The sequence below is a fragment of the Felis catus genome, chromosome F1, assembly GCF_018350175.1.
Source record: "Felis catus isolate Fca126 chromosome F1, F.catus_Fca126_mat1.0, whole genome shotgun sequence".
In the NCBI taxonomy this organism is placed as follows: domain Eukaryota; kingdom Metazoa; phylum Chordata; class Mammalia; order Carnivora; family Felidae; genus Felis; species Felis catus.
The window spans coordinates 35,165,075-35,176,087 of record NC_058384.1 but is presented as its reverse complement, the minus strand read 5'-3'; the positions used below and the strand labels follow the sequence as shown (position 1 = coordinate 35,176,087).

At 39.6% G+C, this 11,013-nt stretch overlaps 1 long non-coding RNA gene across 1 annotated transcript; it reads right to left on the bottom strand.

Annotated features, from left to right (window-relative positions):
* Nucleotides 1-1,951: 1,951 nt before the first annotated feature.
* On the bottom strand, nucleotides 1,952-2,800 carry LOC109495674. Its single transcript, XR_002739213.2, has 2 exons — nucleotides 2,732-2,800; nucleotides 1,952-2,121 (listed from the first exon to the last, which is right to left on the bottom strand). It is a non-coding gene; the product is annotated as an uncharacterized LOC109495674 (long non-coding RNA).
* Nucleotides 2,801-11,013: the final 8,213 nt, after the last annotated feature.

The following is an 11,013-nucleotide window of genomic DNA, read 5'->3' as shown; positions in this document are numbered from 1 at the left end:
AGAGGCTTATTCTGAAAAAAAAAAATTTTTTTAATTCCAAGACAGAAAGTAGCTCTATATAATAGCTTTTATTAGCCTGTTTACCAATGTGAAAGAGAAAACTAGGTTCTAAACACAACTGACCATCTTCTGTTATTCAGTCCCAGAGATTTGAGGTAGTAATATGGCATCTGGAAATTACCTGGAACGTTTATATGTGTCAAGCTTTAGTATTAATTACGTATTAAAAATTTAAACCAGCATATTAAAATATCAAAGAAAATTATCACATTGTATTAACCAATGTATATGTCCCTTTCTATAAGCAATTATTAGAGGATGAGGGGTTTTTCCTTCTTTTAAACAGGCACGTGAACTTTGATCTCTTATGGTTCTATCTCCCTCTAGTGGTAGAAATGTATTTCAAATATTTGCACAATAAGTAAGGCCATCGTCCCACCATGAAACATCAGAAGTGTCGCATACATAGGAATTACTGCGGCTGTTACTGTGTACGTGTCATCAGGGAGGAAATAATATTTTCTACTGTGTGACAACTTTATTTAAATTTTACTTTATTTGAATTAGTAGCGTCAAGTTTTAAAATGGTAACAAGATCCTTTTCTATAAAGTCTAAAATTCTAATATAAAAACATATTCTCAGGTCGGTCTCAACCTAAATTGTAGAGCTGAGGTTATTCACACGTACATGTAGCTCTCAGACTTTCTTAAAAATAAAAAGCTTTCAGTATAAAATGTAGATACCTTTGTAATGACTCTCCTTCATTTACTAAGTGAATCTTTCTGAACCTTCATTTCTTTATCTGTATCTCCAATCCTTCCTGCATTGATGCCCAGGATCTCACTCAACACCTCCCACAACTTTGTCAGGAAGATAGGAAAGGTGTTTAATGTCTTTGTCTTATGATGAAGGAAATGTGGTGTCAAAAGATCTTATAGTTTATCCAAACTCAGTAAACAAATGTCAGAGGTGGAAATGTACCATAGATTTCCTGATTCCAAATTCAGTGCTTTTTATAAGACCTCCCCTCACTTGCAATTATGATAATGAAGGGAGCTAATATTTGCACAAAGGCTTAAGTCCAATAGGAATATGTCATTATAAAATTACATAATAAAGAGAACAATGAGGTTTCTGAATGTGAGAAAGTAATGGGGAGATAAGAGAAGAATACTTCATGAAACTATATACATCAGGGGCACCTGGGTGTCTCAGTCGGTTAAGCATCCGACTTGGGCTCAGGTCATGATCTCACTGTCCGTGAGTTTGAGCCCTGCGTCGGGCTGTGTGCTGACAGCTCAGAGCCTGGAGCTTGCTTTGGATTCTGTGTCTCCCTCTCTCTGACCCTCCCCCCTTCATGCTCTGTCTTTCTCTGTCTCAAAAATAAATAAATGTTAAAAAACATTTTTTAAATAAAAGTATATACATCAGGCTGAATTGAACTGCCCATCAAAATGAAAAATATCCAGAACTCTGGGAGGCTTTATATACATACAATCTGTACAAATATATATTATTCTACCTCCCCACACTTTTTCTACACCTTCTTCTTAAAACACCATGGGAGGGGCGCCTGGGTGGCTCAGTCGGTTAAACGTCCGACTTCAGCCAGGTCACGATCTCGCGGTCCGTGAGTTCGAGCCCCGCGTCCGGCTCTGGGCTGATGGCTCAGAGCCTGGAGCCTGTTTCCGATTCTGTGTCTCCCTCTCTCTCTGCCCCTCCCCCGTTCATGCTCTGTCTCTCTCTGTCCCAAAAATAAATAAACGTTGAAAAAAAATTAAAAAAAAAATAAACGTTAAAAAAAAATAAAAAAAAAAAACACCATGGGAGTGAATTACTGTCAAGTTAAGATTTCTGCCATGGATTAGAAGAGCGACAAGGAGATGCTACATAGTCCAACAAACACTTGGTTATAATGGCAAAAAGAGAGAAAGAAACAGGCTGAGCGTATAGATTTGTTGGTTGTATTTATAAGGCACCAGCTGTATGGAGTGTGCATGTGGGGCTGGAGGGTAGCTGTGAAGACCAGCTCGGGTTCTTTCTCTTTAAAAGTTCTTATTTCTCCTGTTCCTATGCTTCCCTTTCCGGTTTCATTCTGTTCCCATCAAAGCAGTTGTGGCCTGGGTAAAACAGTGAGACAACGGGAAAGGAAGAGAGACAAAGGTGGGTCACACCTTCCATGATCCCGTCAAGGTTCTCCAACATCTGAACAAGTAGCCCCAAGCCCATCTGAAGGCCCACTGTACTTAGGAACCTGCCATACAGATTTGTAAAAAAAAAAAAAAAAAAAGCATATTCAGAACATATACTCTCCGTGGAAGAGTAACTGAATTGTAACCTCATTTTCTCTTAACTTCTGCCACTGCCCCCCCCCACCTCATGCCCTCATTTAAACCATAATGAGAAGCAAAACCCAAAGATCTCATCTCAAGCTCGGTCTTCCCTCTCAGACGGTACTGAACACAGAGCGACTAAAATTCCTCCTGCTTCTCATAATTCAACCAGACTCACTCAAAATTACTCAGACTTTTACTTTAGAATAAATAGGAGGCCTGAAAGGGAGTGTGGAAACTTAAACTTTCTTCCTTCTTATCACGGGGAATAAGTACAAACTGGTCCATATCTATTTTCCTGCCTCTGGACAGGTTCCATTATGTCGGAACAAGTCACTTCCCAACCGGAAGTCAATACCTTAGTCAATTACCTTAGTCAATTACCTAAGTCAATTACCTTAACTGTCTTTCACAGGTGAGCCAACTCCGAGCATTTCTCCAGCCCAGCAGAGCTTTTGGGTTGTTCTGAAAAAAACAAAACAAAACAAAACAAAACATTACTTTTGGTGCCAGGAAATAAGATGGCAGGGCCAGCTGTCACTGACTTGTATGATCATCCGTCTTTCAGGACCTTAAGGCCCTTTCCTGCAAATTAAGCGAGTTAAACTGAAGAATAGCAATGGTTTCTTCTAGAACTGGTAGACTGACTCTACAGTCTAATCAAGAGCTGGAAATTAATCCCTAGCCTTTCGTTCAAAAGTCCCTGGTACTAGAATGACTCAATTCTCTGGGCAATCTCTGAGGAAGAACCTGCTGTAAAAATAACTGAAACAAGTTGATGTAAGTTCTTCTGAGAAAGGATCCCTCCTTTCCTTTAGTTGAATATTCTGTCAGCAGAGTTAATTTTTTGCCTTACAAGTGCCAAAAGGATAGACTCAACTCCACGGACATCTCTACCTGCATCTGGAGAATAACCATTATCATTGCTGGTTTCCTTCTTTCTTTTTTTTTTTTTTCACATTAAAAAAAAGCTTATTTATTTATTTTCAGAGAGAGAGAGAGAGGAGGAGAGAGAATCCCAGGCAGGCTCTGCATTGTCAGCACAGAACCTGACTCTTGATCTCACAAACAGTGGTATCATGACCTGAGCTGAAACCAAGAGCCAAACACTTAACCAACTGAGCCACACATGTGCTCACCTTCTTTCTCAGTAAACTTTAATTTAAACTTTAAGATGTCCTGATACTCACAGATGTTTGGGTACTTTTAGCTTTTTTCAACATACAGCTTGAGTTTTTTCTTTATGATTTCCTCTAGAAGCCCTCTCTGAAGGAGGGGTTGCCCTTGGGATGGAACATGTTCTCAGTTTGGCAATAAGATCCGTTAAGTCTGTTCTGCTCAGCGCTGAGCCCGCTTTGTTCCTAAACCTGTCCTCACCCCTCGCTACTGCCCTTCCAGGGATCTTGGATCCTTTTGGAGAGAGGCTTTCCTAAGATCCTGATGTAGGAAGCAGGCAAGCAAATAAATGATTCCCCGGCTGTGCTTCTCGGGTTTTTCACATTAGTGTCATGCCCCCATTCTCTCTGTGCCCGCCTCTCCTTAGAAAAGTCTTCTGAGGGAATATCTAGAGTCCCAAGTTTTCCAAATGATTCATTTCTTTGCAAAAGCAACAAGAAGTTCCTCCTCCTTCGGGAAGTCTGGGGCAATCCAGTTGCGTAAATCCCTAGCTAAGGGTCTCTTGGGGATTTTCTAAAACTGAGGAGGAATGGGGTGCCTCCAACTACTCCTAAAGTCCTTGGCTGGGAGGCCAACCGGAGGCTCTTCTAGTCCCCACTCCATACATCTGTCCAGGAAGCACCACCCCTTGTGGAGCTATAAGCAGCAAGTGTAAGGGGGTTTCAGAGCATCTTCCTGGCAGAAGGAGCCCTTGCACCCACATCTCACTCTGCTGTGGCTCCAGATCCCAAGGCTGTCCCTGGGTGGTTGAGTAACAGACTCCCAAGAGAGAAAGTGCCACCACTCACTCCTTCCAGACCCCCTACCCCCATTGGGAAGGCTTTGTTTCTTACACTGTTTGCTAGACATTTATTAGGCATTCTCTCTGCATCTTCATATAGCTAAATTATTTAACAACAACCAACAAAATTTAAAAGGGTTGAATCCGGGGCATCTGGGTGGCTCAGTTGGTTAAGTGTCCGACTTGGGTTCAGATCACGATCACAGATTGTGAGTTTGAGCCCCGCGTCGAGCTCTGCGCTGACAGCTCAGAGCCTGGAGCCTGCTTCGGATTCTGTGTCTCCCCCTCTCTCCCTGCCTCTCCCCTGCTCATGCTCTCTCTCTCTCTCTCAAAAATAAATATTTAAAAAATAAATAAATAAAAAATAAAAGGATTGGATCCATTTTGTCACTTCCTGCTTTAGCTAATTGAAGCGTTGCTTCTTTGAAGAATTATATTTTTATTGAGCTTTTTTCTAATGCTGTATTTTCTTATCAGATTAATAAAGAAAATAAAAGATAGCTACCAGTTGAGGGGTTGTCTACCTACTTCAACATTCAACAGTTATCTTCAGTCAAATAAAAAGGATGAAATTTTGTCTTAAGTTTCATTTTAGAGAAGTTGAACTTAACGAATACAAGTTCTTAATAAAGTTTCAGAACTTTTCCTTCTGTTCTTTTCAACAGATACTTACTCAGCAATGTGTTAGGCTGGTGCTGTATCAGGAGTCTGGGAGTATAGAAACTAAAATAACACACTCTGTGCTACATACGTATTTTATAATCAAACAATGAATTCACCACTAGCATCTAAATTGTCTTTGGAATGAAGCATGGGATAAAAAGTACATTCATTAAAAGTTAAAGAGGATCAAAATTAGAAAGGCATTTCAGTATAGGGGGAGGGGACGAGATGGCCGAGCAGCATGGAAGGGTTTTTTTTGCCTCTCTCATCCCTGAAATGCAGCCAGATCAACACCAAGCCATCTTGCACACCTAGAAAACTGAGCTGAGGATTAACACAACAATCTGCACAACTTCAACCACAGAACTCAGCAGGTAGGTGGCATGGAGAGGTGAACTGGGGGAGAGAGAAGCCACAGAGGGTAGGGAGCTGTTTTTGCTTGTGGGGAGAGGATGGAGACAGGGGGGAGGGTACAGGAAAAGCACCCCCCATGAAAGCAACTGGAGAGAAAGAGAAAGACTGGAAACACCCACAATGGATTGAACAAGAAAGGGAGAAAGGAGAAAAGAGAGGGTTTAAATACCATTAAGACTCTATAAACCGGGGAGCACAGAGTCTGAAACTCTGCAGCTTGATACTAGGTGGAGCTCTGGTGGGAAGGGTGAATCCCTAGGAGCAGACAGTGAGGTCTGAGGGGTCCTCGGGCCACATGGGGAGATGCAGTTCCCCTGCTGGGAGGACATTTGGTAGAGGCTGTGTGGCATCCCTACAGGGAAAAGTCCCAGCAGAACCTGGAGAACAACCACGTTCACTGGTGTTGGAACAAGGACATTAAGGATGAAGCCTGGTGCCAGGTATGTGTTGTGATTTACCATAATTCCTGAAATGCTGCTGCTACACCATTGTGTGAATTTTTTCCGGGGTGAGCTGGCACCCAGCCGCAGTCTCTGGGCATCTGCAGCAGCCCAGTTGTGTGAATGTTCCTAGGGGAGGCGCGGGCATCCAGCCATTGCTGGATGAGACCCTCCCCCAGAGGGTCTGAGCATGTCAAAGCCACGAGGCCTCAGAAGTAAGGAGTTGGGAAAGACAGTCCCATCTGAGATAAAACTCGGGAGGGAGGTGTCACTTGGCAGGCTGATGGCTTGGTCACAGACAGTGTAGAAGCATGGAGTGGATGGAAGCCAGAGACAAAGGAGGGGTGGCTTGACTGCTGGTGGGTGAGAGCACAGAGTTCTGATACTAGAGACTGAGTAGCTGGGTAACACCATTTTCACCTCTCCTGAGCATACTGATCCACATCAGTAAACTAAGCAGCGTCATCTAGTGGAGAATGGGGCCATTACACCAAGCCCCATTCAACTGGGGCAACGGTGCTCTAGAGGAACACTACAAGTCTCTGCCTGCTTAGTTACAGGCTATAAAGTGCCTCATAGTTTGACTTCTAGGGGAAACTGGATGTAATTTCAATCGTATTTCATTCTGTTAGCTGGTCCACCTATTCAATTTTTTTTCTTTTTCTTTTCTTTCCTTATTCTTGAATACAGAGAAAATTTTGTTTTTGTTTTCCAATTTTATAAAAACGTTTTTATTTAATTTTTTTCTACTATATTTTTTATTAAAAAAATTTTTTTAAATTCTATTTTACTTCCTTCATTTTATTGTATTGTATTCATTTTTTTAAATTTTCAAAGGTTTTCCTTTTTTTTCCTTTTGATTCTTTTTTCTTTTCCTCTTTTCTGTATTCTGTCAAGCTTTTGTCAACAACCAGAACAAAATACACCTAGGATCTGGCATCCTTTATTTGATTTTTTTGTGTGTTGTTTTAAATTTTTATTTATTTATTTATTTATTTATCATTTAATTCTTTGTCTTCCTTCAAAATGATGAAACAAAGGAATTCACCCTAAAAGAAACAACAGGAAGAAAGGACAGCCAGGGACTTAATCAACACAGATACAAGCAAGATGTCTGAACCAGAATTTAGAACCACGATAATAATACTAGTTGGGGGTTGAAAAAAGCATAGAATCCCTTTCTGAAGAGATAAGAGATGTAAAATCTAGTCAGGATGAAATTTCAAATGCTATAACTGAGATGCAATCTCGAATGGCTGACACAGTGCAAGGATGGAAGAAGCAGAGCAGTGAATGAGTGATATAGAGGACAAACTTATGGAGAATAATGAAGGAGGAAAAAAAAGAGGGAAACTAAGGCAAAAGAGCACAATATAATAATTAGAGAACTCAGTGACTCATTAAAAAGGAATAACATCCTAATCATAAGGGTCCCAGAAGATGAAGAGAGGGAAAAAGGGGTAGAAGGTTTATGTGAGCAAATCATAGCAGAAAATTTTCCTAACCTGTGGAAAGACACAGACCTCAAAATCCAGGAAGCACAGAGAACTCCCATTAGATTAAACAAAAACCAACCATCAACAAGGCATATCATAGTCAAATTCACAAAATCCTCAGACAAGGAAAGAATCATGAAAGCAGCAAGGGAGAAAAGGTCCTTAATCTACAAGGACAGACAGATCAAGTTCACAGCAGACCTATCCACAGAAACTTGGCAGGCCAGAAAGGAGTGGCACAATATATCAATGTGCTGGATTGGAAAAATATGCAGCCAAGAATTCTTTATCCAGCAAGGCTGTCATTCAAAATAGAAGGAGAGATAAAAAGTTTCCCAGACAAAAACTGAAGGAGTTCGTGAACACTAAGCCAGTCTTGCAAGAAATTTTAAGGGGGGCTCTCTAAGGAGAGAAAAGACAAAAAACCCCAAAACAAAACAAACAAACAAACAAAGAAACAAAACCAAAAAAGGCTAGAAAGAACCAGGAACACCACCAGAAACTTCAACTCTACAAGCAACACAATAGCAATAAATTCATATCTTTCAGTACTAACTCTAAATGTCAGTGGAGTAAATGCTCCATTCAAAAGACATAGGGTAACAGAATGGATAAGAAAACACGATCCATCTATATGCTGTTTACAAGAGACCTATTTTAGACCTAAAAATACCTTCAGACTGAAAGTAAGGGGATGGAGAACCATCTATCATGGTAGTGGCTACCAAAAGAAAGCTGGAGTAGCCATACTTATATCAGACAATCAGATTTTAAAATAAAGACTGCAACAGAGATGAAAAAGGGCATTATATCATACTTAAGGGGTCTGTCCACCAAGAAGATCTAACAATTGTAAATATTTATGCTTCAAACATGAAAGCACCCAAATGTATAAATCAATTAATCACAAACGTAAAGAAACGAATTGAAAATAATACCATAATAGTAGGGGACTTCAATACCCCACTTACAACAATGGACAGATCATCTAAGCAGAAAATCAACAAGGAAACGATGGCTTTGAATAACACACTGGATAGGATGGACCTAACAGATATATTCAAAACACTTCATCCTAAAGCAGCAGAATGCACATTTTTCTCAAGTGCACATAGAACATTCTCCAGAATAGATCACATACTGGGATACAAATCAGCCCCTCAACAAGTACAAAATGATTGAGATCATACCGTACATATTTACAGGCTACAATGCTATGAAACTCAAGATCAACCACAAGAAAAACTTTGGAAAAACAACAAATACTTGGACACTAAGGAGCATCCTACTGAAGAATGAATGGGCTAACCAAGAAGTTAAAAAGGAAATTAAAAAGTACATGGAAGCCAATAAAAATGTCAACACCACAGTCCAAAACCTCTTGGACGCAGCAAAGGCAGTCATAAGACGGAAGTATATAGCAATCCAGGCCTTCCTCAAGAAGGGAGAAAGGCCTCAGATACACCGCCTAACCTTATGCCTCAAGGAGCTGGAAAAAGAAAGCAAATAAAACCCCAAAGCAACAGAAGATAGGAAATAATAAAGATTAGAGCAGAAATTAATACTATTGAAACAAAAAAACAACCCACAAAAAAGCAAAAACAAAACAAAACAAACAGTAGAACATATCAGTGAAACCAGGAGCTGGTTCTTTGAACGAATTAACAAATTGATAAACCGCTAGCCAGTTTGATCAAAAACGAAAAGGAAAAGACCCAAATAAATAAAATCAAGAAAGAAAGAGGAAAGATCACAACCAACACCGCTGAAATATAAACAATAATAAGAGAATATTATGAGCAATTACATGCCAATAAATTGGGCAATCTGGAAGAAATGGACAAATTCTTAGAAACATACAAATGATCAAAATTGAAACAAGGAGAAATAGAAAACTTGAACAGACCAATAACCAGTAAAGAAATTTTATTAGGAACAAAAAATCTCCCGAAAAACAAAAGTCCAGGGCTGGATGGCTTTCCAGGAGAATTGTACCAAACACTTAAAGAAGACTTAACACCCATTCTTTTGAAGCTGTTCCAAAAAAGAGAAATGGAAGGAAAACTTCCAAACTCATCCCATGAAGCCAGCATTACCTTGATTCCAAAACCAGACAAAGACCCCACTAAAAAGAACTACAGACCAATTTCTCTGATGAACATGGGTGCAAAAATCCTCAACAAGATACTAGCCAACTGGATCCAACAATACATTAAAAGAATTACTCACCACGACCAAGTGGGATTTATATCTGGGATGTAGGTTTGGTTCAATATCTGCAAAACAATCAATGTGATACATCACATTAATAAAAGAAAGGACAAGAACCACAAGATCCTCTCAATAGATGCAGAGAAAATGTTTGACAAAATACAGTATCCCTTCTTGATAAAAACCCTCAAGAAAGTAGGGATAGAAGGATCATAGCTCAAGGTCATAAAAGCCATATATGAAAGACCCACCACTAATATCATCCTCAATGGGTAAAAACTGAGAGCTTTCCCCCTAAGGTCAGGAACACGACAGGGATGTCCACTCTCACCATTATTATTCAACATAGTATTGGAAGTCTCAGCCTCAGCAATCAAACAACACAAAGGAATAAAAGGCATCCGAATCAGCAAGGAGGAAGTCAAACTTTTACTCTTCACAGACAACATGATACTCTTTATGGAAAACCCAAAAGATTGCACCAAAAAACCTGCTAGAACTGATGCATGAATTCAGCAAAGTCTGAGGGTATAAAATCGATGCACAGAAATTGGTTGCATTTCTATACACCAATAATGAAGCAACAGAAAGAGAAATCAAGAATCAATCCCATTTACAATTGCACCAAACCCATAAAATACCATGAAGAAAACTAACCAAAGAGGTGAAAAATCTATACACTGAAAACTATAGAAAGCTTATGAAAGAAATGGAAGAGGACACACAAAAAATGAAAAAGTATTCCATGCTCATGGATTTTATGAACAAATGTTGTTAAAATGTCAATACTACCCAAGGAAATCTACATATTCAATGCAATCCCTATCAAAATAACATCAGCATTCTTCACGGAGCTAGAACAAAGAATCCTAAAATTGGTACAATACCAGAAAAGACCCCAAATAGCCAAAGCAATCCCGAAAAAGAAAATCAAAGCTGGAGGCATCACAATCCCAGATTTCAAGATGCAAATAGAAATACCATACAACCTAACAATCGCTCTACTAGGCATTTATCCAAAGGATACAGGTGTGCTGTTTCAAAGGGGCGCATGCACCCCAATGCTTATAGTAGCAGTATAGACAATAGTCAAAGTATGGAAAGAGTCCAAATGTCCATCGATGAATGAATGGATAAAGAAGATGTGGTATATATACACAATGGAGTATTACTCGGCAATCAAAAAGAATGAAATCTTGCCATTTGCAACTACATGGATGGAACTACAGGGTATTATGCTCAGTGAAATTAGTCAGAGAAAGACAAATATCATATGATTTCATTCATATGAGGACTTTAAGAAACAAAACAGATGAACATAAGGGAAGAGAAGCAAAAATAACATAAAAACAAGGAGGGGAACAAAATATAAGACACTCTTAAATACGGAGAACAAACTGAGAGTTGCTGGAGGGGTTGTGGGTGGGGGACAGGCTAAATGAGTAAAGGGCACTAAGGAAGACACTTGTTGGGATGAGCACTGGGTGTTTTATATATA